Below are 26,620 nucleotides of genomic sequence, written 5' to 3'. Positions count from 1 at the left end.
ACTGTGCCCTGTCTTCCTGCATTATCCCTTCTGCATTCTTGTTGGCTCCGGCTTCTCCCTCTTTCCCAAAAGCCCCAACTAAGTGTGAACTGTAATAAATAGCTGTGGAGACAGGCCAGCCCGAAAGCTAAGACCAGACTTACTACGTTCAGAAGACACGGCTCCCAGCTAGAGGCCACAGCCGTTTTCCCAGAAGTGTAAAGAGACAACTAAACCTGGCTGTCAATGATTTGCCTTTGGAGGAGCTGGAAACACATGCTGGGAAGACACAAAGGGTTGTAGTTTTAGGAAAAAAATAAAATAAAGTGCACAAAGCTGTGTAACTTTTGCCCTCCCTCCCCACCTCCTTGCATTTTGCTGGGTGTGGGGAAAGCAGGGAAGGAGCTCTACCCAACGTGTGGAGCTTGAGCAAGGCCAGCTACATCATTTGCAGGACATAGTGCAATGAAAACGTAAGACTCCTTGTTCAAAAAGCAGGACAAAGCATAAAACTGAAAGCTTTTCACTTTCTTCTGCAGTCTTTCTCTCTTGCTCGACTTGTCATGGAGCTTTTTATTTGCTATTTAATGTTGTTCTAAGTAAAGAAAAATTAGAATTTAAAATTATTAGCCTGAATTTTACCATTCTATTTATATTGTGCAATGCCAGCTTTAAATGCAAATTTAAGAGCATTTAACTCATATGCAGAAGCCCTGACATTGCACAATTTGTATTTCATAGCTTGAGCGTGCATATGTATTTTGTCCTTTCCAGAACAGGGGAGTTGCTGTCTTTATTTCCCTTTGTGACATACACACATTCTACTGACATTCTCTACCTTTGACTAACTGATGATTTAAGGAAGGACTGAAGACAAAAGTCTCTCTCTTTCTCTTTCCTTCTATGTCACCGTTTTCACTTAAGTGGTTGGTCAATACAAGGAATTAACACAAATGCTATGTGCAAATGGGACAGGAAGAAATGGCAACAAGCATTATGCACACCTCTCCTCTGCTCGGGTGCGTGCACTACTTCACAAAAGACAAATTCAAAGATAAAATGATTATGAATTTCAAGATGGTGACAATAGAGCATTAAACCAATCTGTCCCCTGGCTGCAGCTTGGGAGGGGAAGCACCAAAGACCCACCCTACACATGGGCACAGGACAAGCTGGAGGAACAGCAGCTGGCTGCCCTTGGTCGTGATGGGCCCTACCTTTAAAATGGCTTGGAGGGGACCAACAAGGCTTTCGGCATTCAGAAAGAGGCCCACATATAAGCAGGGACATTGACATTCCAGTTTGAATAGGCTGCCTGGAGGGGTGAGGGAAGGAGCAGCCAAGGGCCGCCTGTGACCCAACTACAAAGAGTCAGGGAATCATCTGTCTCTCTCTGAAGACGTAAACTGGCTACAGACAGAGCTTGGAAGAGCATGGGGATTGAATTTGACCAGAAGTCACTACATTGAACTGATTTACCCAAACATCACTGTTTGATACTGTCCGCTTGGTGGATCTCAGAATCAAATATTAAAATCAGTTGTACAAAGAAAGCTCTATTTCCACACACCTCCATTTTGTGGATGGTTGTAATTGGTGAAATTTTCCTCCTATAAACATCAGTTGAGCACTCACCGTGTCGCCAAGAACTATTTTAAACACTAGATACACATTTATCATTGCATTTAAGAACACTTCTAGCATCCCGAAGGTTTGCTTCAAAGCACTTCCCATTTTGTCATCGTACATGTATTTGGATGATTATTTTGACTAATATCTGTCTTCCCAGCTAGACTGAGCTGCCTGAGGGCAGGGACCTTATAAGCCAGCCAGCCTTCCCCAGCAGCTTGCTAAGTGCTGCATCAGTGGTGGTGCCGGGTGTACAATTGTTTAGGCCATGTGGTACACAAGAGCAATGCATCTAAAGAGATAGTCTTCGCACTGAAGACACTGTAGGTTTCAGTTTGTATAATGACAGCTTTCTGGCAGGTGGGAGTAAAGTGTCTTACTCTAACATGTTCAATGTAGTATGACAATTTCCCAGCAAATAGAAGTAAAATGTCTTGAGCAAGGGTGCCTTTTCTAACTTTCACAAAGACATTATTTAGACTAGTGCAGCGTTGCCTGATTGGCTAATCAAAACATCTCACTTCACCCTTAGTGACTGGCAGCTCTGTCCGATTAAGATGTTGTCACTAAAAACAAAAAAGTTTTATATATATATATGTGTGTGTGTGTGTATATATATACACTGAGCACTGCTGTATATATATATACACTGTATATATATATACACACACACATATATATAATGTAGTATATACATGGTTTTTGTAATATATACATTTATGAAGGAAACGTGATATAGATACACACATACATATAATTTCCTTCATAAATACGAAAGGAACAGGCCATCCTGCATCAGCCATTTGGCTGCTTTCAAATACTGAAGACTCAGAGTATTTGATTTGCTTCAAGCTGAAATATAACTACATGAGCTCTCTCTCTCTCTTCCTCTCTCCTCTAATAAATAAGGAAAAAAGAAAGTCTTTTCTCACCAATTCTAACAACTGGCCTTACAGATGGGATTCATGCCCCCAAATGAATAAGTTCCAGGGTGGCAACATGCAGATTAATTAGGCAGGAAATCATCTCCCTGCAGCAGCCCTCTCCGCATTCTCTAACAAGACTAAAAATGATTTGTGCCACCTGTTTATGGCTCCAAGCATTTGCCTTGGTCCTTCAAAGACTCTATTAAAAACTTTTTGATTATCTTGGTCCAATGGCCAACCTTTTGTTTGTTTGTTTCTTCGGAGTAAATAGATAGAGGTTCCACATCCTTGTGCCGGGAGAGCCATCTGGGCGAATCAGCAGCAAGTAGTTAGGCTTGAAATACCAGGAGTGTAAACATCACTCTCAGGTCTGACGTTATCTGCGAGACTCAAAATTTGTCTGATTCATAAAAACTCCATTGCACAGGTGTGTGGAGTAAACTTTCTTTCCCATTTATTTTAAGGACATTTTAGCTGTCAGGAGTCAGGAAGAAGGTGGCTTTGTTTTTTACAAGGCTGCAATATTTTTCATGGTTAGATGTTGAGAGGTCATTGCATGTGTGTGTATATACAGACACATTCCCCAGTTTGGACCTGAGTCATAATAAATTTATGTGCTATTTACACATGGCTCTAAATCATTTCACTAAGAGAAGCACACAGCCTAGGAATTTAACTGTTCTTTCTGGTGCATAAATGACTACCTCTGTTAAGAGAAAAAAGAAAGAAAGAAAGAAAGAAAAAAAAGAAAAAAGAAGGTAGGGAAAGGAAGTAGCAGCTTTCCCTGTCACCAGCAAACTAACGATGATAGCTTGTTCTTGTCTAGCACCGAGTGAAGTGCCCTCCCAAGTATGAGCTCATTTGATTGTCATAAAATCCCTGTGAAGTAGGAAGAACAGGAATTATTGGGCTTTTTTTTTTTTTTTTTAAATAAATGGAGAAACTGATGCTTAGGAAAGAAACTGACCTTCTCAAGTTCGTACAGTTTGTGAGTGTTCCGGAAAAAAAAAAAAAACAAAAAAAACCTAGACTCTGAGGATTATGCTATCCAGTAGTCCAGCAGTCTTTCTAATTTATGCTGTATTTGTAAGCCACTAAGGCTTACCATCCACTACAGGTTCATGCTCCTGTGTTTTGGACATTTTAGTATAATACTTAATTTCCTAAGCCTCAGGCAGTTACTGAAAAGTTATGCCCCATTGTGGATTTGGGCCTGGATAGGACTAAGCACCATCACAGATGGACGCAAGCATACTTATTACTGGACTCATGGAAGACATCACCATTCAGTTGCCTTTCTCATTGGCTAATGGCTCAGATCAGATCAAAAAAGACGTTAGGTGAAGTCCTTGTGTCCTCAGAAAACACAAGCACGATTTGCTTCAGAACATACTGTTCTTTGATTCCAAGGGTGCCAAAAGAATAATCACTTGCGGCCGGGCACGGTGGCTCACGCCTGTAATCCCAGCACTTTGGGAGGCTGAGGCCGGCGGATCACCTGAGGTCAGGAGTTCAAGACCAGCCTGACCAATATGATGACACCCCGTCTGTACTAAAAATACAAAAATTAGCCAGGCGTGGTGGCATGTGCCTGTAATCCCAGCTACTTAGGAGGCTGAGACAGGAGAATCACTTGAACCTGGGAGGCAGAGGTTGCAGTGAGCTGAGATTACACCATTGCACTCCAGCCTGGGCAACAAGATTGAAACTCCATCTAAAAAAAAAAAAAAAAGAATCACTCGCTTTGCTTTAGCTTGTTTCTAACTCCTTCTGAAATTGGAATTCCCATTGAAGAATTCTTCTCAAGACAGTGATTTAAACAGCCTCTACTAATTGACCAGTGAAGGAAACAAAAAATATTTTACCCTAAAATATACTTTTTTAGATTTTATATTTCTTTTATTTTTTATTTTTTTAAGACAGAGTCTCACTCTTGCTCTATCTCCCAGGCTGGAATGCAATGGTGTGATCTTGACTCACTGCAACCTCCACCTCCTGGGTTCAAGCAATTCTTCTGCCTCAGCCTCCCAAGTAGCTGGGATTACAGGTGCCTGCCACCACGCCCTCCTAATTTTTGTGTTTTTAGTAGACAAGGGGTTTCACCATATTGGTCAGGCTGGTCTCGAACTCCTGACCTCAAGTGATCTACCCACCTTGACCTCCCAAAGTTCTGGAATTACAGGCATGAGCCACTGAGCCCAGCCAAATATACTTCTTTGGCATAATTTGATATGGCTATTCAGAGAGGCTGCAAGCACAAGAATAGCCTTGCAATTTCCTCCCTTTTGGGGGAAAAGGAGATTTGCATCTGTGGAGGAAATAAAGTGAAGTAACTAGGACATGTAAATAGGCCTTTTCTGAGGTAACCCCTTGTCCACATCTAGGAAAGATTAACTGATGGGGAGAGAGAGAAAGAGAGAAAGAGAGAGTCAGACTCAGAGTCTGACACCTTTGAAGGTCTGACAGAGAAGCTGTTATTACAGGTTACTATCTATCTATTCTTTAAGGGTTGCTACCTGTGAGGTTTATCAGCATGACAAGACCATCCTCACTAGCCAGGCTAGTGGTCTTATGCTAGCCTTTTTCTCTTCTCTCCCTCTTGTAATCTGTCTTGCCATGCTCCAAGCCTCTATTTTTTCCGTAATCTCAGGATGGTATAAAAACTTCAATCATCAACCCCCCACCTTTAAGCCTCATATTTTGTGTGTGATTCTCATGCCCATATGCATGTCAATAAATGTGTATGCCTTTTTTCTTTCATCTATTATCAATTTGTTTTATAGATTCAAATTATCGAAACTTCAGGGGAGAAATTTAAACTTTCTTACACCAGAATCAGCAGGAGAGAAGAACCTAGCTTCCACCCCAGCCAGGTATTTTTGAGGAAACTGTTTTTGATTACATTGGTTACTATATAGTCACTATATTATTTCATTCCTAATCAAGTCATGACAAGTGCTAACCACTACTCCTCATCACTAGAATCAGGACACTAACACGTGAAGCCTCTCAGGGCATAAAACTGGCCGAGCTCAGTGGTTCATACCTGTTATCCTGGCACTTTGGGAGGCCAAGATGGGAGGATTGCTTGAGGCCAGGAGTTTGAGACCAGCCTTAGCAACATAGCAAGATCTTGTCTCTGCAAAAAATAAAAATAAAAAATTAACCAGGTGTGGTGGTTCACGTGTGTAGTCCTAACTACTTGGGAGGCTGAGGATCACTTGAGCCCAGGAGGTCAAGGCTGCAGTGAACCATGACTGCACCACTGCACTCCAGAGTAAAGCCCTGTCTCAAAAAAAATTTTTTTTAATTAAAAAATAAACCCTATCCAGACCTGCCACACCCTCTGCTGGGTGTGATTAGAAATCTATGCTGAGCCTGGACTATTGGTTTGCAAATGAATCTAAGACAGGCCATCTACCATCCCCCGGTAAGCGTCCACTGCTATAGCTGGAACTATAAAATGACGAAAGTAGCATACACTCTTCACACTATATGTAACCCAGTATCTTAACCTCAAAATGTATTTTGAAGTTTCATTTTCTCTCTTCTTAATCTCAAGAAAACCCTTCTTCCTCTTTCTATTCCAGACACTCCCTTGCACCATATTTGCTTGTCTAATGATGCACTTGCTTAGAAGTTCCAGGGGCTAATCTTGAAATAAAGCAGGCATAGAGATCCAGTTGCGGAAGTCTCCCTCAACTAGAAATTGCCCCAAGGTGGTTAATCTACAACCCAACCATTGTCAAAATGGTTCCAGTCCACACTTCAGGTGGACAACAACTCAAGATAGCCACTGGAGCAAGATACGCCAGCCTCCATCCTGCACCACTCCCACATGCTTTGCATACCAAGTTTCCCTTCTCAACCCCCTTCACTCAGTCTAAAAATTTGAGATGGTTCTTTGAGACCTAAGTCCAGCCATTCTTTTCAATGGCTAGCATTTGAATAAAACTGCTTTCCTCCATTCCATCTTGCTTCTCGTGTTTTGGCTTCCAAGCAGCAAGCAGCCAGATCTGAGTTTGGTTAAACCTGGTCATTGCGTGTCAAGCTAAACTCTTTTAATTTTCTCATAGAACTATAGATATCTATTGTCTGTCTTCAAAAAAAATAAGCTGCAAATCTCTACAATCTCTGTTAAAGGGAGGCTGTTGAACCTCTCCATGCCCGAAAGGGAAAGTTAGCATTCCCTGGTGGCTTCTTCCCTGGCTTACTGCATATAACTCCAGGCCAGGATGCTCCCTCTGCAAGGAGGGTCTGAGACTTCTTTCTTGAACAGGAGAGTGAGCACTTTCTGCACTTGCTTCCCCAGCTTGCTCCAGTGAAAATCCCAGCCCTGCTATCTCTCTGTAGAAAGAGTTTGGAGAACTGTACTGGCAAGAATGACAGCACTCCCTGTGCCATCTTCCCTGGCTTACTCTAAAGTTGAAGTCTTGGAATCTGTCATTGGGCGGATGTTGGGGGACCTCTCCATGCCTGAAAGAGGGTGTGAGTACTCCCTGCACCTTCCTCTCTGGCTTGTTTCAGTGATAAGACCAGAAGTCTCCCCTTGCTAGGAAGGTGTGAAACTTCTGCTTGCTCAAACAGGAGAGTGGAAACTCCCCACACCTTCTTCCCTGGCTTGCTCCAGAAATGAATTCAAATCTGCAGACCGTGGAAGCAATTTCTGCATGCCCCAACTTTTACAGCTTTCACCTGAAGGACTAGTTCCTAAATCACCTCACTATGGGAGTTGACAGACTCTGCACTCCCAAGTCTCCTAGACCACTGAGAACAAAAAGGTGACTTTTAAACTTATAAATGTTCAGCAGTCGTCTCAAAGTGAGTAGTCTGATCAAGAGTACAAGCATCTGCTTCAGACTCTTTCCCTGATGTAGAGTAGAATGAGTGGAGATAAACTCTAGCTCTCAGTTTCTCTGCAAAGGAAGAAGGAACTAGAACACACATCTAACACCCAAATGTCTCCATCTGCATCTCAAAAGACTGGCTTCTATCCCACCTCTCTTAAGACAATAGCACAACTTGATACATTAATTCCCCCCTTTTTTTTAAAAAAAAAAAAAAAAACAGGGTCTCATGCTGTCACCCAAGCTGGAATGCAGTGGCATGATCATGATCATCGCCCACTGCAACCTCAACCTCCTGGGCTCAGGTGATCCTCCCACCTCAGCCCTGCGAGTAGCTAGGACTACAGGTGTGTGCCACCACGCCCACCTGACACTTTAGTTTCTTGGAAGCCACTAAGAACAAAAACATCAGGTTGGGGACATGCACAAACAGTTAGAGGCACCTGGAATGTCTGGCCAGGCAAATGGGGCAGGAGCAGCTCCCACAAGAGAGCAGTATAACAAGATTAGGGAAAGTCGTTTTTTTAATCTAATGTGCAGAGACCAATGCAGAGAGTGAAGGAAAATGAAAAAACAGGAAAATGAAGAAAACATGTTATAAAAGAACAAGATAAATCTCCAGAAACTGACTCAATGGAATGGAGATATGTGATTTACCTGACACGGAATTCAAAAGGACAGTCATAAAGATGTTCACTAGGGTAAGAACAATGTGTGAAAAAACTGACAACTTCAACAGAGAGTTAGAAAAATGTTGAAGAAGAAGAAGAGGAAGAAGAAGAAGAAGAAGAAGAAGAAGAAGAAGAAGAAGAAGAAGAAGAAGAGGAAAAGAAGCAGAAGCAGAAGCAGCAAACAAACCAAAATAATCGAGCTGAAGAATAACTGAATTCAAAAATTCAATAGAAGGCTTTAACAATGACTAGATCAAGCAGAATAAAGAAGTAGTGAACATAAAGATGGGTTATAGAAAATCATACAATATGAGGAGAAAAAATAATGAAAACAAGTGAAGACGACCTAAGGGACTATGGGACATCATCAGGTGGAATGACATGTGCATTATCAGAGTATCAAAAGATGAGGAGAAAGAGAAAGGGACAGAGTACATATTCAAACAAATAATGGCAAAAACTTCCTACTTCTGGGGAAGGAAATAAAAACCTAAATCCAGTAAACTCAACATACACCTAATAGTATGAGTCCAAAGAGACTCACATCAAGACACATAAAGACAAAGAGAGAATATTGAAAGCTGCAAGAGAAAAGTGACAGTTACTGTCAGGCTTCTGAGCCCAAGCCTGCATGTATACATCCAGATGGCCTGAAGTAACTGAAGAATCACAAAAGAAAGTGAAAATGGCCAATTCCTGCCTTAACTGATGACATTACCTTGTGAAATTCCTCCTGGCTCAGAAGCTCCCCCACTGAGCACCTTGTGACCCACCCCCGCCCTAACAGCCAGAGAACCACCCCCTTTGACTGTAATTTTCCACTACCTACTCAAATCCTATAAAATGGCCCCACCCCTATCTCCCTTCCCTGACTCCTTTTTCGGACTCAGCCGACCTGCACCCAGGTGAAATACACAGCCTTGTTGCTCACACAAAGCCTGTTTGGTGGTCTCTTCACACGGACACACATGACAGTCACATATAAGGAGACTCTAACAAGACTCTCTGAGGGTTTTCAGCAGAAATCCTGCAGGCCAGAAAGGAATGGGATGATATATTCAAAAAGCTGAAAGATTAGAAAATGAATAAGCCTGCCAACCAAGAATACTATACTTGGAAATCGCACTCTGCAAAAACAAAAAGGAGATAATCACTTTCTCAGACTTAAAAGGGGGGGAGTTGCTAAGTAGCAACATAAAAATATATAAAAATATAAAACTCATTGGTAAAAGTAAATATATGGTCAAACTCAGAACACTCATACTATAATGGTCATCTGAAAATAAATTATGTCTCTAGGATGAAGGTTAAAAGACAACTATTAAAAACAACTATAGCTACAGTAATTTGTTCAGGGACACAAATTATAAAAGACACAAAATGTGTGACCAAAAACAAATTAGGAGGGAGTAAAAGTGGAAAATTTGTGCAAGTGATCAAAATTATTATCAGCTTCAAATAACCTGTTATTAGTACAAGATGTTTTATGTTAGTCTCATGGTAACCACAAAGCAAAACCTTTAGTAAATACACAAAAGTTAAAAAGAATTTAAGGCATACCACTACAGAAAATCGTCAAACCACAAGGGAAGAGAAAAACAAAAGATCTACAAATTAACCAGAAAAAATTTAACAAAATGGCAATCATAAGCTCTTACATGTCAATAACTACTTTGACTGTAAGTGGATTAAATTATCCAATCAAAAGATATTGAGTGGCTGAATGTATCAGAATACAAGGCCCAACTCTATGCTGCCCAGAAAAACTCATCTCACCTCTAGGGATACAAATAGACTGAAAGTGAAAGGATAGAAAAAGATATTTCATGAAGAAACAGAGAGTAGAAAGGTGGTTACCGGAGGCTAGGGGAGAGGAATAGAGATGGAAAAAGATGTTGATCAAAGGGTACAAAGTCTCAGGCTGGAGTAACAAGTTTTAGAGTGAAAGGATAGAAAAAGATATTTCATGAAGAAACAGAGAGTAGAAAGGTGGTTACCGGAGGCTAGGGGAGAGGAATAGAGATGGAAAAAGATGTTGATCAAAGGGTACAAAGTCTCAGGCTGGAGTAACAAGTTTTAGTGATCTATTGCACTGCGTGGTGACCACAATTAATAATAATGTATTACATGTTTCAAAACTGCTAAAAGAATATATTTTTAACATTCTCACCACAAAAAATAAGTTGGTGAGAAAATGGATATATTAATTGGCTTGACTGACTCTTTCTCATACAGTGTATACATTGATCAAAACATCACATCATCACATTCTATCCCTTAAATATGCACAATTTTTTTTGTCAATTAAAAATAAAAAGTAAAAAATAAACTATAAGCTCCTTGAAGGCAGGGAGAACTTTGTTATTTCCTGCACAAGAATAGTGCTAGACATGTGGCAGATCCTTAATAAATATTTGTTGATTAATTGGCAAGAGCAGAAGAGGGAAGAATGCCTATTTGTGCCATGCAGGCTGGGAAGTGGATCCATTTCTAGGCATGGGATTTTATAGGGAATCACTAAATCTGGGGCATTTGAGATAATATTATATATGCCTGGGTTTTCAGAAATAATCTATCCATCTATGTTTTTTAATTTATTTTTATTCAGTCAGCAAGTATTGCTGAAACACTTATAATGTGCCCAGACATGTATGGTAAACACCTCTGACAGCAATGACTTGCGCATACCCTAAGAATGACCCCGTATGGCTAACACACCTGAATGTGTGTTTGGAGGGGATTCATTCCTTATCTATGAGGAACAGTTGAGCCCCCAGCCCATCCTGCGGAACATGGACTGTACAGAGAATCAAGGCTCTGAGTTTTGGGTTGGACGAAGATTGCCAGGTGGAGAATGTTAGGGGAAGGGTGCTAAGTGAAAATGCTATATAAACTGCATGCTTTTTGCAAGTGGTTGTGGTTCTTCTGCCCAGCTTTCTGTCACTGAGCCATGCAGTTCTCCTGTCCAGGTTGCTGGGCTGTGTGGTTCTTCAGTCCAGCCCACCACCACTGGACTAGCAGTTCTCCTGCCAGCCTGCCACCACTGGACTCTCTCCCCTGCATGTAAACCCCCAATAACCCCATATCTTAGTTGCTGTCTCTGGGTGTCTAATTTGGCCTCTTGAACCTGGTGCCGTCCTCATTGGAGTTGATAGGGATTCAGCACAATTGGTGAGTTATCCAGAAGGCTGGAGAAAATCCTGTGAGCACCAACATTATGGGATCAGGGAAGGGGAATCCACAGCAGAAATTCTGCACTGGCTGTCCACATCTATGTGGGACCTGAAAGCCACTATCCATGATGGATGGGGTTCAACATGTGAGCACAGGGATGCCCCAAAATTCTGAAGGATCTGGAAGAGTTGTTGCAGGAGATGGATCTGACTAAACAAGGGTTAGATGCCCAAGTGGTGGCAGCTGCAATTGGCTGGTTGCTCTGCAGAGTAGCCACTGAAGCTCAGTTCACATTACGGGCAAGTGTTTGTCAGTTACAGGATGAACCGCAACTGGAAAGAGATGCCAGGTTAGCTCAGGCTGAAACATTGGGGATCTTACTGTCCTGCCTGCAGGCACAGGATGACAAGATGGAGACCCCGGATTGTCAGGTAACCCATTTGAACAGTCACCAGCTGCCACATCAATGAGTCTGAGCTATCATGACTAAATCCTCCTGAGACCCTAAGGCCTGAGACCCTGTGGAGAGCTCTAGTGGGGAGGAGAGTGAAGACTGGGATGAACTTTTAGAGGTTCCCATCCCCTCTGTGCATCTGATGGTCACCACCAAGATAAAAGCAAACCAAGTGTGCCCATAGCAGGTAGCCCTGCAAGACTTGCCTCTGCCTGGAAGACCACAGTGCACCACCATGTGGGACCACACAGCTGTAGAACTGGTGGAACTGGAAAATAGATTCAGGCAGAAAGGGAGAGAGGTGACTGTGGAGTGGCTTCTCTGTCTCTGGGACATGGGGGCAGAGGGTGTTGTATACTCCGTGAGTGAAATGGCATCCATTATAGACCACTGGGTCTCGAGGCAGCACCTCTGTGGTGCTGGTAATGCGGATCAGGCTGTGCCATTGGCTGGGTGATTTTGTAGGCTGCAAGGCAGCTTTGCCAAGTATGGGAGATGTCCCCACATCTCCTCTGCAATGACAGACTGTGGAAGAATTGCAGGACATTCTCTAGGAATTAAGGATGAAGCATGCTGTCTATGCTGGGCATTACGGAGGTCCCAACAATGAGCTTTTCAGTGCTAACATGAAAGACACCATCTTATAGTTGGCACCTGCCAATGGTATGGCACACTAGTGTCTATCCTGAGCCCCTTGGTAGAACAGCCAGTGTCTCTTGTGGCCCAAGCAGACACTGACTTGGAGGAAATGGTGGCAGGGGTGGGGTGCTACATGGGTGAAGGGTACACACCCTTCACCCATGAAAGGAAAGGAAACAGCAATGGGGCCCATCACAGTGACCCACCAACAAATGTGGCACAACCTCTTAGTGGCAGGGACATCTGCTGTGAAAACAGATAAAAAGTCTAATGCTGTTCTGGTCAGACTGGGGCAGAAGCTCAAGTTGGAACAGCTCCACTAAGGAGCCTCAGGTGCATCCCACTGCCCCTCCTACAGAGAGATGGCAAGCACCAACCTCTTTAACTAGGATGCAGGCCAAAGCCCCAGGATCCCAATGAAAGCAATGATGACCAGGCTGTCCAGGGACCAGAGGCCACATGTAGAGCTATATTTTGGTCACCTAAAAATAACAAACTGTGCATGCCTCATGGATACTGGTGCCAATGCACTCTCATATATAGTGATATAGTTTGGATCTATGTCCCCACCAAATCTCATGTTGAAATGTAATCCTCAATGTTGTAGGTGGGGCCTGGGGGGAGGTTATTGGATCATGGAAGTGGATTTCTCATGAATGGTTTAGCACCATCCTCTTGGTACTGTCCTTGCCATCGTTGAGTTCTCATGGGATCGTGTTGTCTAAAAGTGTATGGCACCTGCCCCTCTCCTCTTGCTCCTGCACCTGCCATGTGAGACATCTCACTCCCCATTTGCCTTCTGCCATGATTGGAAGTTTCCTGAGGCCTCCTCAGAAGCAGAAGCTTCTATGCTTCCTATACTGCTTGCAGAACCATGAGCCAGTTAAACCTCTTTTCCTCATAAATTACCCAGTCTCAGGTATTTTTTTATAGCAATGTGAGAATGGACTAATACATTTGGTAACATTCATGTGTTCCAAGGGCCTGTGATAACAATAGATGGTTATGGGGCCGGGGAGCCATGAAAGTCAGACAGGTTAAACTAGTATTACCAGTTGAGAGACTGCCACCAAAACCCTATTAATATACATAGCTCCCATCCCAGAATACATCTTGGAAATGGATATTTTATGAGCCCCCAAACAACTGCCAGGGAACTCCGACTGAAAGTTGGGGCGGTGAAGCATGTGATCAGGGGAACATGAAATGGGCACCAGCACAGTTGCCAACCCCGCAGCAAAAAGTAGCCCTGAAGCAATACCACCTGCCTTGGGGCAGAGGGATGTGATATAATCACAAGACTATTGAGGAGTTGGCCTGGGTAGGCATTATAAGGCCAGTGCACAGCCCATACAGTATCACTGTATGGCTTGTGTGGAAGCCTGATGGACATGGAGAATGGCAGTGGATTACTGGAAACTAAATAAGGTGGTCCTCCCAGAGCGTATGCAGCTGTTCCTCCTCTGAGTATCATCTCCCTACAGATGAGGGTAGGAGAGGTACTTGGCATGTACCATTTTGTTATCGATTTAGCCAGTGCCTTCTTAAGCATTCCCATTGCCCCAGAGTGTCAAGGCCAATTTGCATTCACCTGGGAAAGAGAATAATGGACCTTTACCATCTGCCCCAGAGATAGTTAACTTCTGAGTCTTTTTCCAGTTTACAAACTACAGCCCACACTCTGCTGTCTCAATAGGGTTAGTACAGACAAAGTCCAGGGTCTAGGCTTGGCAGTCAAATACTTGGATGTCATCTTGTTGGGGAAGACTAAAGTCATTCCATCTGCCGTTATGGATAGGGTGCAGGTCTACCCATGTCGTAGCACACCAAAGCAGCTGCAAACCTACCTAGGCCTTCTATGGTCTTTTATTCCCCATTAGGCCCAATGTCTTAGGCCCCCATACCACTTAGTCAAAAAGGGGGCCCACTGGGATGGGTCCACAAGGAAGGATGAGGCCTTTGAATAAACTAAAGTTGCAGTGAAACACAGGATGCGGGGACTCTTGTGCAGGTACAGCCTTGTGAATTGGATATAGCTGGTTACCCTGAGGGGTTTATGCAGGGCCTGTGGCAAGGGCAAGGAAATGAATATGTGCCTTTAGGATTCGGGTCCCAATTATGGCAGGAGGCTGAAGGTGGATGATAGCGTCATGGAGCAGTGGCTCTGCACTGCATATTGTGCCTTGCAACAGGTGGAGGACATTGCAGAGGGGGTCCCAGTGCTGGTGCTTGCCCAGTATCCCGTGGCAGGTTGGCTACAGGATACCTTCCAGAGACTGAGGTCTGGGAATCCCTGGATGCAGACTGTGGCCACATGGCATGCATGCCTCCAACAGGGGAGCACATTGACTGGTAGCCCCTTGAGCACTGAGCTCCATTCAGTGCTTGGCCTTGTCACCTGAGCTGAAGCAGTCTTTGACAGAGGCTGCTGGACCTCCATGGATTCCCTCATACAGGAGGGACAGGACCCCATTCCTAACATGACTTTGCACTAGCCTGGAATTGGAGACAACCTGCTATTGCCCTTGCCTCAGGACCTACCGTCTAGGGAGCACATCATTATGTGGCTCTAGAAATGACAAATTAGCCCATGAAGGTTCACTTTTCCCACTCCATGGGGGAAGGGACTGGAACAGGATACACAGGTCACACCTATTTTGCACCCTATTCCCTCTTGTACTTCTAGAATGGTGAGTCCTGGTCCTTCCTTGGGCAAGGGGACGATTACCCTCTTACTGTGAAACATTGGGTGCCCTGGTGTCTTGCTCCCGCCTCCCACCACAAGTCGCAGAGGGGAGCCAACCCATTGATATTGTAAACCAGGTACCAGGTCCTTGCCAAGGGCAGTGCTCTCTCAATGACACGACTTCCTGTGTCTTGTTAAATGGTTATGACTTGCCCTTTTTTGTACCCACTAAACATCTCATCTTCTGCCCATAGATGATGTGCAGCAAACCTCTTCACCAACTGGGCATAGATGGTGGCCTCTCTCCAGAACAAAACAGATTGTTGGGTCTGTGGAGAGCCAGCCCCTCTCCTCCACAGTGGGACTGCTATGGGCATCCAGGATCAACTCTCAGCACACGGAAGGACTTTTTGTTTCTGTAGTTTGTATTGCAGCGTGGCATCTGGCCACAGTGTTCCTCTGCGTGCCTGGCCCCAGGGAAATTGCAGAAAAATAGATGATAAGAACATGAGGGCCATTTAAGAGCATTTTGGGGTGGAGCGTACAATAAATTCACCTGACAGTAGTGACTTCAGCATACCCTGAGAGTGACCCTGTATGGCAGATGCACCTGAATGTGTGTTAAGAAATTAATTCCTTATCTATGAAAAACATCTGAGCCCCCAGCCCAGCCTATGAAACACTGGCCTTACAGGGGATTCAGGCCCTGAGTTTGGGGTTAAATGAAAATTGCCAGGTGGAGGTTTTAGGGGGAGGGTCCAAAGTGAAAATACTGTATAAACTGCATGCTTTTTGCAAGTGGATGTGGTTCTTCTGCACAGATCTCCACCACTGCACTCTCTCCCCTGTATGTAAGCTCCCAATAAAACGGCATGTCTCATTTGCTGGCTCTGGGTCCCTTCTTTGGCTTCTTAATCCTGGTGCCGTCCCCATTGAGGTTGATAGGGATTTAGCACAACAAGGCCTGGACTTTTTGGGGTGACCTCAGCCCATCTATCATAGATGGAAATGCCACCATAACATGAGAATGGACTCAGTCTCCCCAGGCTGATGTCTTGAATCGGGGGGGAAAAAACTGAAGTCTTTGTGTCTTCGTAAACAACAAGTGTAGACTGGCCTCAAATGCTACTACCTTTTGGGTGAATATCTAGGGTGTCAAAAGAAGAATCACTTGCTTTGCTTCATTTTGTTTGTCCTTCCTTCTGAGATGCCTCTACTCTCACAACCGTTATTTAAGCTCAGAAATAGAAAGCACCTTTCTTAAGTTCCTCTCTTCTTTCCCACCTTGATTCCTAACTGGTAAGTTTCATGAGGTCTCTGCTTACCCCTACACACAAGGAGCCACTGCTCTGAAAGGGTCCAGCACTGTCCTGCCTAAATCTCTCTTCTCTTCCATATCCTCATTTATCCTTTGATGCTAATGGAGCAATAAGGATTGGAGAAATATTTTATATAAGGATATCTAGTGTAGCATTCACTTATACCAGCAAACCCCAGAAATAACATGAACATTTATCATTGGAAGAGTCGGTAATTAATTATGGTACTTACATAACATGGAACATTAAGTAAATTTTAAATAAGAGTATATAATGGCACAGAGAAATGCTCCTAATATAATGTTATGTGGAGGGAAAATCAGATTAAAAACTGATGAACCAGTTATGTAACTATATGTATAAATGTGTACACATGGAGAAATGACTAGAAGCAAAATAAGGGTAATAATAGTTAATTTTCTATTTTTTGAGACAGAGTCTTACTCTGTTGCCCAGGCTGGAGTGCAGTGGCACAATCTTGGCTCACTACAACCTCTGTTGCTCAGGTTCAAGCAATTCTCTTGCCTCAGCCTCCCAAGTAGCTGGGAATACAGGCACCTGCCACTGCACCAGGCTCATTTTTGTAGTTTTAGTAGAGACGGAGTTTTACCATCTTGACCAGGCTGGTCTTGAACTCCTGACCTCGTGATCCACCTGCCTCGGCCTCCCAAAGTGCTGGGATTACAGGCGTGAGCCATCATGCCTGGCCCAGTTAACTTTCAGTGTGAGATTTTGTGGGGGTTGGTTTCTTATTCACACTTTTTGTAGTTTTCTAAATTTTCTGCATGAAACATAGTATTTTATAATTACACAAAAAGCAGCACACATTGAGAAGGTGTGTGTATATCAGTCACGGTTTATGATAAGAAAATAAACATCTCAATAGGTCAGTGGTTCTCAAACTCTAGTTTACATCAGAATTGCCTGTAGGGTTTGTTAACCTGGATTGCTTGGCACCATCCCTAGGGCTTTTGATTCAGTAGGTCTGGTATGGGGCCCAAGAATGTACATTTCTAACAGGTTCTCGGATGATGATGATGATGATGATAATGCTGGTCCAGGGCCAGTCTTTGAGAACCATTACTCTAAGTATTTTATGCATAAAGTCTGACTTTTAAGCAATGCAAGAAGAGGATAAAATGTCAGCAAAATTATTGGCTGTGCTACAGGAAGGTAATTTAGAGGAGGTGCCACTAGTTTTCAGGTTACACCACTGTAACCTGAAACCTGTAACTTGTAATCTCATGATCCAGAGATTATGAAGTTGGGATATACTAATATCCCAGGGTCAGAAAACTGCAGGAAAACTCTGCTGGCTTCATAGCTGCCTCTTGGCCCTGAAATTGTGACTGACAGTAGAATATGGAGTCTGCTACAAAAACTCATATCCAGTGCAGCCCATATCTTTGCCATACCTCTTTCTGCCAGAGGAAGAAGACCCTATTTTCTGCCTTCCTGGAATCAAGGAAGCCTGAGAAATATGAACTCCAGGTTTCCAGCCCCTGATATACGAAGAAGGGTATACGTGCAATTGCTGATGAATGCTGATTGACAGGAAACAATATCTAGCAGAGAGGAAGACAGACAGAAACAGAGAGAGAAAGGGAAGAAAATGGAAAGGAAAGGGAAGAGAACAAAAAGGAGGGAAAGAAAGAGAAGAGAGCTAAGGGGGCAACAGGAGAGAGAGAGAAGAAAGAAGTGCATGTCACATTTGGGTGCAGAATTCCGTGAAATCACCAGTTTCAATGGGAACTGACAGGGGTTAGGGTTGGTGTGGGGAGCAAGCCAATGGTTGCAACAGGCTAATAGCACAGAGTTCATTCATTTCTACAGGCAAAAAGGTGCACTGGAATCTGATCCAAAATATGCTAACAGAGAGGTCAACATTAGCTCCGACCAGGACAAGACAAACATTCTCACCCGAAATTTGTGATTGGAATAACCAAGTTTTGTGATTCCTCCTGTTAATTTCCATCCTAGGCCTAAAGTGACACAGTTTAGGTAGGGAGATAAAAAGTGCTCTCAGAACTGTAAAACACTACATAAAAGTGGAGAACCATCACCTTTCTTTTTTATTTTAAGGTGGCCATCTAAGAACAGCTACTGAATTATCTGAAAAGCAGGGACAGGACTTCTCCCTAAAAGCCTCTGAGAAGCTAAAAAAAGGCAAAGGAAGTCAGGAAGGTCTTGGATTCCCTTGGCCTCCTCCTCATCCCTTGCAGCTGTCTCCATGGAGAGTCTTGCTTTGCTGCACAGCCACCCATAGGAAGAACTGTGCCACACCACAGGCTGATTGGAATTGCTCTGTAACTCTACACTGATGAGCAGTAAACCCTGTTGCTTTCTCTTTTTTTCTTCAGAACAGTCCACTGAAGTAACGGGTCCTCAAATGGATGAGCAGGAAGCTTCCAGTCAGGATTCTCACGGCAGCTTAGGGCTAGGGAACCACGTTCTGAGAAGCATTGAGGTATGGGAATGCCTGGGAAATTAGGGGAGATACGAACAACAAAAGAACAAGAGGAAGCCTGGAGTGTTCTCAAAGAAAACAGGACAGGAAGTTCTCAAAGCCAAACGATGAAGTAGGTGGAACATTCCCTTACATGATTGAGCAAGGAGACAGATTCAGGCTTGGGGAGGATGGCAGTGGGATTCTCAGGTGCATTTCCCTAGGTGTTTCTCCACACTGCCCATCTTCTGTTCTCTCCAACATCCGTGATTCAGGCTAACTCCCACTTTTGAAGCCAGAGGTCTGCTGAAGCTAACGAGGCAATGCTAATGACTGAAGAGGACCGTGATGAGCAGGGCCAATCGCCCAAGGCTCAGGGAAGTCTGCAGCCTCTGCTGTGACAGTCCCCACCTGTTTGGCATCATGGAAACACCAGCAGCTTACAGCCTTTTTCTGGGCAAGGCAGCACCTCAACCTGCCAGAAACTCCACAGAAATCCACCCTCCTCCCTTTCACACTTTGTTTTGCTGTTGTCATTTGCTTTACTTTGCTTTGTTTACTGAATTGCCCTTGCTGGTCTCCAGCAGAAAAGCAAGGCTGCTCTCCTCCACTCCCCCTGCTCCTCCCACCCCTCGCCCCCATGCAGACAAGGACCACGTCTGCATGTCTGCCGTCTGCCAAGGTCAAGGGAGCTGATGAGGCCTTAGGGTCAGCCCTATCTTATCTCCGCTGCTTTCCCCAGCTGAGAGGGGAGGTCAGACCTCAAGTTGCTGAAGAGGCCCAGGTGCCTGCCAACTTGGGTGGGCACATTCTTTTTTTCCTCTGACTCTTCTCCGTGGCTTGTGGGCTCTGGATTGCCTTTCCTCAAAAAAGAGTGGTAACAAGTGCAACTTGGGTATAAACTTTGGGAAGGGAAAACAAAAGCAAATGTTCAGACCTCTGTGGGTCCAACCACCACATTCCTCATGACCCTTCTCTTCTGGACTTAGGTACCACAGCCCCAGAGAATACTGGACTGCTCTCCCTCTTTGCTGGGCCCCTTGGGATGTCTCAGGTGCACGTGGCAATTGAGCCTCAACTTGAGAGCTGTCTTCAGGCCATGGGGCTTTACATGAAAGCATCCATTGGCACTGAACTTGCAATTCTGACCACTCACTCAAGGCAACAAGTGACTTTTGATGTCGTCCTGAAGAAATGTGCCCTTTCCTGCCAGCCCTTGAAGCACTCAATCTCCCATCTTGCATACTGTTTTTGTGGCCAAACTGCATTGCTTATTACACGTGATTGATCGGATAAAAATTATGAGCAAAACACTCTGCTAGCGTTTCCTTGTCCTGTCATCTGGTAGAAAGAGATTTTTCCCGAAGCAAGTGGGAACCTTTTCTTTCCAGAAGTGGTGAGGTTGCTGCCTTCCTCACCCGGACACCCAGAGGGTTTTCCAGGGCTGGTGCTTTTAGACAACGGCATTCACAGCATGTCTTACAGATTTTGAAAAGGCTACAGGGTAGTATACCATCTACCTAGACATTTAAAAGGCTTTTTAAAATGCCAAATGTCTATTCTCTGTCCGGTCAGGTGAACTTCTTTCTATGCTTCATTTCCAGAGGGTTCCTGTGGAAGCCACCAGTACATAGAGAGAAGGGAAAATGTGGTCATTCTGCATCCATTTTACTGCGAGGAGATCGGGGCTAACGTGGCTGGCCAATTCACAACCTGTCTCTAACATATTCGCGTTTGAGAAACTGATCATGGACAGCTAAGTGACATGCAATTGCAACATATGATGTGCTCCCAGGAAAAACCGCCAGTAGATGAGAGAGGTTCAAGCAGCAAACAGCTCCAGGGCAAACCCGAGAGTGGGAAAGAACTTTTCTGCTGAATAAGGCTCTTACTTCTCATTTGCAGTGGGTTAAGCTGTTTCCAGGATGCCATTTTCTGTCTCTGATAATGTGTGTGTGTGTTTTGTTATATTATCCCAACATTTGGCAAATGGTTTCCAAGTCCAAACATTTGGTATTATTTTATGCTAGGTGAACGTGGAGCTCTAGGCAGGCTCAGGCTTGATTCAGAAATCTGGCTATGAGTGTGCAATAATTTGTCTGGATCGTTTTATTTCACAGCCAGGCTGTCCTTGAAATGCTTAATTCATAAAGAGGGAGAGCTGCTATTTGTTTTAGTAGCCCACAGTCCAGGAGAGAAATTGGGATTGAAAAAAGGCACATGTCTCTCTTGCCAAAGACCGGATCTCCTAGCTTGGTTTCTCCCAGGTTGCCCCCAGTTTTGCCAGATAACCTCAGTCATATAAAAGTTGATAGGCATTGACTAATACTGAGAGATACAAACTAGCCATAGATATACAACTAAGGAAAGGTTGTTATTATAACTAAGTCTAGTTACTGTGTATAACTAGACTATATATAATAGACTAGTTAGAGAACTGAAGCAGGTAAATAGGGTGCCATGAGGAATAGTACAAATATTTTAATCAGGCATGTAGTTAATCAGCAACTATTGATTACATCGATCCATTATTTTTTTCAAAAATGTGAACTGAGTGTCTTTAGCACCATGCCAGGTGCTGGGAATATATCGGTGAATTAGACACCAGCCTGTCCTCAAGGACGTCACAGTCCAATTGGAGAATCCTAGAAGTAAATCAACAATCACAGTACATAAAGACAAGGGCCATGATGGAAAGTCCAGGCCGCTGGAGGAGTACAAAGAAGGGTTCCTAACTCAGTTGTAGGGGAGAAGAATGACAGAACCAGAGAACACTTCCCAGGCCAGACAATATCTACCGAGTACTGAAGGGTGGATGATAACCAGTTGGTAGCTAAGCAACAGGTATCAATTAGGTTCATGACCTACTCTGATGCAAAGAACTAACTGGAAGCAGAAGATGAGCACAGGATGTGTGGTTTAGTGCTGTTGGGATTCAGAATTGAGCAAGAGTCAGAATTTCCAGAGGATTTGATGTGGGCCCCAGAAGATTAAAAAGGTTCACCCAGGTAGGCAGAAGAGACGAAGGCCCTTTATGAAGGAAACAAACGTACAGGAATGAGTAATAGGATAGTTAGAGGTCGATAAATGTTCATTGAAGGGTACAGGGTTCTGTAGGAAGAACAAAGTTATTTATGACATGCTTCTACCCCCAGGAGCAAGAGTCAATAAACTTTTCCATGAAGTGTCAGGTAGTAAACATTTTAGGCTTTGTGGATCATACAGAATTGGTCCTCAGGCTATGGTTTGCCAACCTCTGCTCTACAGGCTCACACTGTTATTGGGAACACAAAATAGAGATACGAAAAATTTGTAAAGCCAAATGACCTTGCCTGGAGTCTTGGAAGATTAGTCTAGTAACAAGGCCTGGGTCAGGTTGTGGAGAGCTTTGAATGTCAGACTTCATGTTTGGATGTCAGCTGGTAAGCACGGAGGCACCATTGACGGCTTTGAGCAAGGGATTGTTTTTTGGAAGATCAATTTTGCAACAAGATGCAGAATGGATGAAAGCATAGAGAGCCCGGAGGCAGGGAAACTTGTAAGAACTCTGAAGTGGTACTCAGAGCGTCAAGTGAGAACTCAGATTCTGCAGGTAGTGGGGGAATGGAATGGGAAGTACAGGGTGAGAGATATTTCATAGTTTGATGACCGGATATGAGGTCTGAAAGAAGGAAGGAAACACAGATTCTTTGGGTGGCTAAATGGTGGTGCTGAATGAACAGATACAAACATTTGGGAAAGGAACATGGTATGAAGGGACAATTCATTTATCTTAATGTGTGTTAGGAGAGCTCATCAGTGTGGCCAGTACTGCAAAGTAGAATTGTGGGCCATGCATGAAAAATCAATAGCAACAAAAGGTAAGAAGGTTAATAACAATGGACACTCATGGATAGCTGTTACCCTGCCAGGTATCTCTTTAGACAAGTTACATGGATTATCTACTTTAGTCACCCCTACAGTCCTCTGAGGCATATATTATTATCCTTATCTTACAGATATGGAGATTGAGCCTTAGAGAGGTTAAGTGATTTGCCCAAAGTCACACAGTTAATAAGGTGTCACACCACAACTAGAAGTCAAGTGTGTCTGCCTTGGAAGGCTGTGCTCACAGCATCAAACCTCAGCCTGTTGGTTCAGGGGATTTCCTTCCTCTGTGCAGAAGTTTTCTTTCCTCTCCACTAGCCTGTCGAACTCAGAGCCTGTGTTCACTCCTGGTTTCCCAACGTATGTGGAAAAATACCCTCTTTCTTCACTGCATTAACCAAAACCCCCCATGGTGCTGCTCACAGACCTACTCATCCTCTGCAGGTCTAACTTCTCTCCTGGAGGCTCCCTCACTTTCTTCTGCCACAGAGGAGACCCAGGGACAAACAGCAGCATCATCGATATCCCTGCTGTAGTTGAGGTCACTGAATTCCCCTGATCAGTCCCTCTCTCACAGCTTAGCATCTAGACTTCACGGTCATGGCCTCTTCCCCCGACCTGGTATGGTAGCAGGGCCAGTTCACACCTTGCATGTGTTCCTTCATATATTAGCTTCCAGAGGTAGATGGCAAAATAACCACAACCCTTCTTCTTCCTGCAACCATGCCCTTGAAACGTGACTCTGAAGCCCCTTCCATCAAGAGGTAGACTCTGTTTCCCTCCCCTTTGGTTCCAGGCTGGCCTTGTGACCTGCTTTGACCACTAAAATATGGTGCAGTGATATTTTGCCAGTTCCAAACCTAGGCTTTAAGAGTTCTTACACATATTCACTCTCTTTCGAGACCCCTGTCTCTGCTTGGGCTAGCCTGCTGGAGGAGAAGAAGCTATATGGACCAGAGAGGCATAGCCCATTGTCCCAACCAAGGCCCGAGACATAAGAGAGCCCAGCCAAGATGAACACAGCCACCCACCCACCCAACACACCAACACCACTGACTGCGGGTGCCTGACGGAGCAAGCTGTGCCCACACTAAATTAATGACTTACAGAATCTTGAGCTAAACAAATGGTTGTTCATCTTTTTTAAACTACTTACTAAGTTTAGAGATTTCATAGTGGTATCTAACATACTACCCCTGTCTCACTAAGATCTCAACAATATCTACATTTGAGTAGCAATCAGTTAACCGCATTTTATTCTAGAACTTCCTGGACTGCACATATTTGAGGACTCAGAGAGTCACCGACTTGCCTGTGGTTGCTATGAGTCGCCTACAGAACTGAAAATGGGAAGCAGAACTAGACTGGCTGTACTTCTAACCACAAGGACACTCTCCTTCTCAAATGAAAAGGCTCTAATTAAAAGGCAGGAAAGATCAGATATCTCTGGAGTTCACTGTTAAAATTGTCAAAAAAAACCTCAAAGTCGCTTTGCTTCTGACTATTCATACATTGGAAGACTAATTAACTATGACAAGCTGACCAGTGGAGACCATTTTCATAAGGATGACACAATGATGGATGGGTCCATGCTGCTACAATGTCATTGCTAAAAAAGACGTAATGAGTCCAAGTTCCAATTACTAAGATACATATACAATACAGAGATCTTTTGCAAGCCGCAGAACCCCACTGCAATGAGCTGACGTGTCACTTTTTCTGTATTTAAGAGTCACATTCATGGGCCAGTGACATACTGAGCTATGCATGCTAGGCCTTCTCCGCGTCTGGCAGCTGGAACGAGACCCAACTCAATCTTGCTGCTTCAGGGCTTTGGGTACCAAATGAGGCATTAGCACAATAGAAACACCCAACCCAGAGCAATGTTTTCCCATCTTCAGACTTGGAGGCCAAGAGGCCATAGCAAGGACATTATGTAGATATTTATATAACCATTTAAAACATAACCACTCAAAAATGTCAAAACCATTCTTAGCTTACTGGCTGTAAAAAAGTAGGCAGCTGGCTGGATTGGGCCCATGGGCTATAGTTTGCCAAACTTTGCCTTAAATAAACAAACTTGTTAGATTTCTCACTAGTGTTATATTTCTGCAGCTAAAGCTCTCTTAGTTACAGAAAATTTCTCTTAGGTATAGAAAATCTGGTCACAAGAAGTTTGAAAAATAAACTAACATAAAATTATATACAGTCATATGTATATGTAACAGTATATGTTATCAAAATATACTATTTTATATCAATATATAATATGTGATATAGGTATTAATATATTATATTACATGTATTAACTTAATATATGTCTATACTAACATATTAATATATAAATATGCTAATATATTTTATATTAATATAATATACACTATAGTAATAGATTATATACAGTAATATATTAATTATAATTTGTTTCAGCTAAAGTCACAAACTGTTTTCCTTCCTTCACACAAAAGCTAAAGCTCCCTTACATGGTTCCGGATGTTTCTACTAACTCGCAGCTCACCTAAATCTCTCAGTTTCGTAAAACAAAAAATACTCCCCTATTTTACAAAACTGGGAGATTTGTCTTAAAAAAGCAGCAAACAAACACTGATTTCATTATTGGAAGTGGATGGAAAGGAGAATTTTGCGGTCTGCTATTTTTTGTCATCTGTTGAACTAAATGTATTTTCTGTAAGAAAGTTGAATACTCTGTGACACTAACATTTTGAATTTTAAATTTTTAGTAGGGAATACATTCGCGATTCAAGAATCAAATCCACATAAGGAAATATCTCCTAAGAAATCTTGCTCTTCCTCCATTGCCATCTACCCTGTAGATAACCTGGTACATGTTCCCAGGGCAATTCCTGTTTGCCCCCTTTTATTTTCCAAAGGTAGCCTGTTGTGCATGCTGTGTTGTACTTTCCTCCTTTTTCCTTTAACTTAGGATCTAAGAATCTAAATTAGGATCTTTAACTTAGATCTAGAAATCTTTCCGTATCAGTACATGGAGATGTGGGGGTGGATCTAAGAGAACTGAAATTAAGCAGATGTATGTTATAAGCAGTTTATTGAGATACTTTAACTCTATAGGGGTACAGAATTGAAATAATGTTGTTTTCCAAACTGTCTCTAATTCTGCTGAATCCAAGCCCTTTTTTGCACTGGGTAGTGGCTCCCTTACCATTTCAACCTGACTCCAAAACTTGACAATTACTTCTGTTTATTAAAACGGTCATTTTCAGTTATTGAAAAGTGGTTTAAACACTTATTCCACACACTGTCCCACGGCCAGATTTAAGTCTCTTGAGGCTTGGCGTGGAGCAGTCATTGGGTGACAAGGGTGGGGTGTCTGTATTCACACTCTCCGCCTTTCCCTTCAGTGTTGGGGTAAGAATGGGGACAGGGAGGGGGGACTTTCTCCTTCTGTTGTTGCTATGGAGAAGCTGTGACCCTCCTTTGGGGCCAGTCACTAGCTGCTCATCTGGCTCACTGCCTGTGGGCTTCACGGAGATAGGTGGTGGTGGCTCTAGCTCTTATAGGCAGTGGTGGTATGTATGATTAGGGATAAAATGCTGTTATAAGTAGCAGAAAATCTAAACAATCATGGCTTAAGTAAGAAAGAGGTAATGAGAAGTCTGGAGCTATACCGTGGCTTCACAATGTTGTCATTGACTTAAGCTCGTTCTAGCTTATTGCTCTGTCATCCTAGGGTAGCCCTCTCATCCTCATTCTCACAAAATAGCTGCCAGAGCTCCAGCTATCTCATCCAAGTTATAAGAAATAAGGAAATAAGGAAGAGCAAAAAGAGCTAAAGGAGGAAAGAATATTGTCCATCACAGGAAAACAAACCTTCTGAGATATCCCCAGCAGGCCTCCCCTCGTTGACATATTTTACTCGAACAACCTGAGCTGCAACTAGGCAATGTGATTTTTAGCCAGGCATTTTAGCCAGCAATGTTTTCTCCAGTAGAATTGGACTTCTC

General features: G+C 43.4%; 1 long non-coding RNA gene across 1 annotated transcript; it reads left to right on the top strand.

The window, feature by feature from the left end:
• The first annotated feature begins 837 nt into the window (after window positions 1-837).
• Window positions 838-24,723, top strand: LOC140712110 (uncharacterized). Its single transcript, XR_012093559.1, has 5 exons — window positions 838-998; window positions 5,318-5,407; window positions 20,375-20,537; window positions 23,082-23,169; window positions 23,901-24,723. It is a non-coding gene; the product is annotated as an uncharacterized lncRNA (long non-coding RNA).
• Window positions 24,724-26,620: the final 1,897 nt, after the last annotated feature.

The sequence above is a fragment of the Chlorocebus sabaeus genome, chromosome 7 (assembly GCF_047675955.1).
Source record: "Chlorocebus sabaeus isolate Y175 chromosome 7, mChlSab1.0.hap1, whole genome shotgun sequence".
Lineage (NCBI taxonomy): Eukaryota > Metazoa > Chordata > Mammalia > Primates > Cercopithecidae > Chlorocebus > Chlorocebus sabaeus.
The sequence above is the reverse complement of the archived record's forward strand: the minus strand, read 5'-3'. Positions and strand labels throughout refer to the sequence as shown.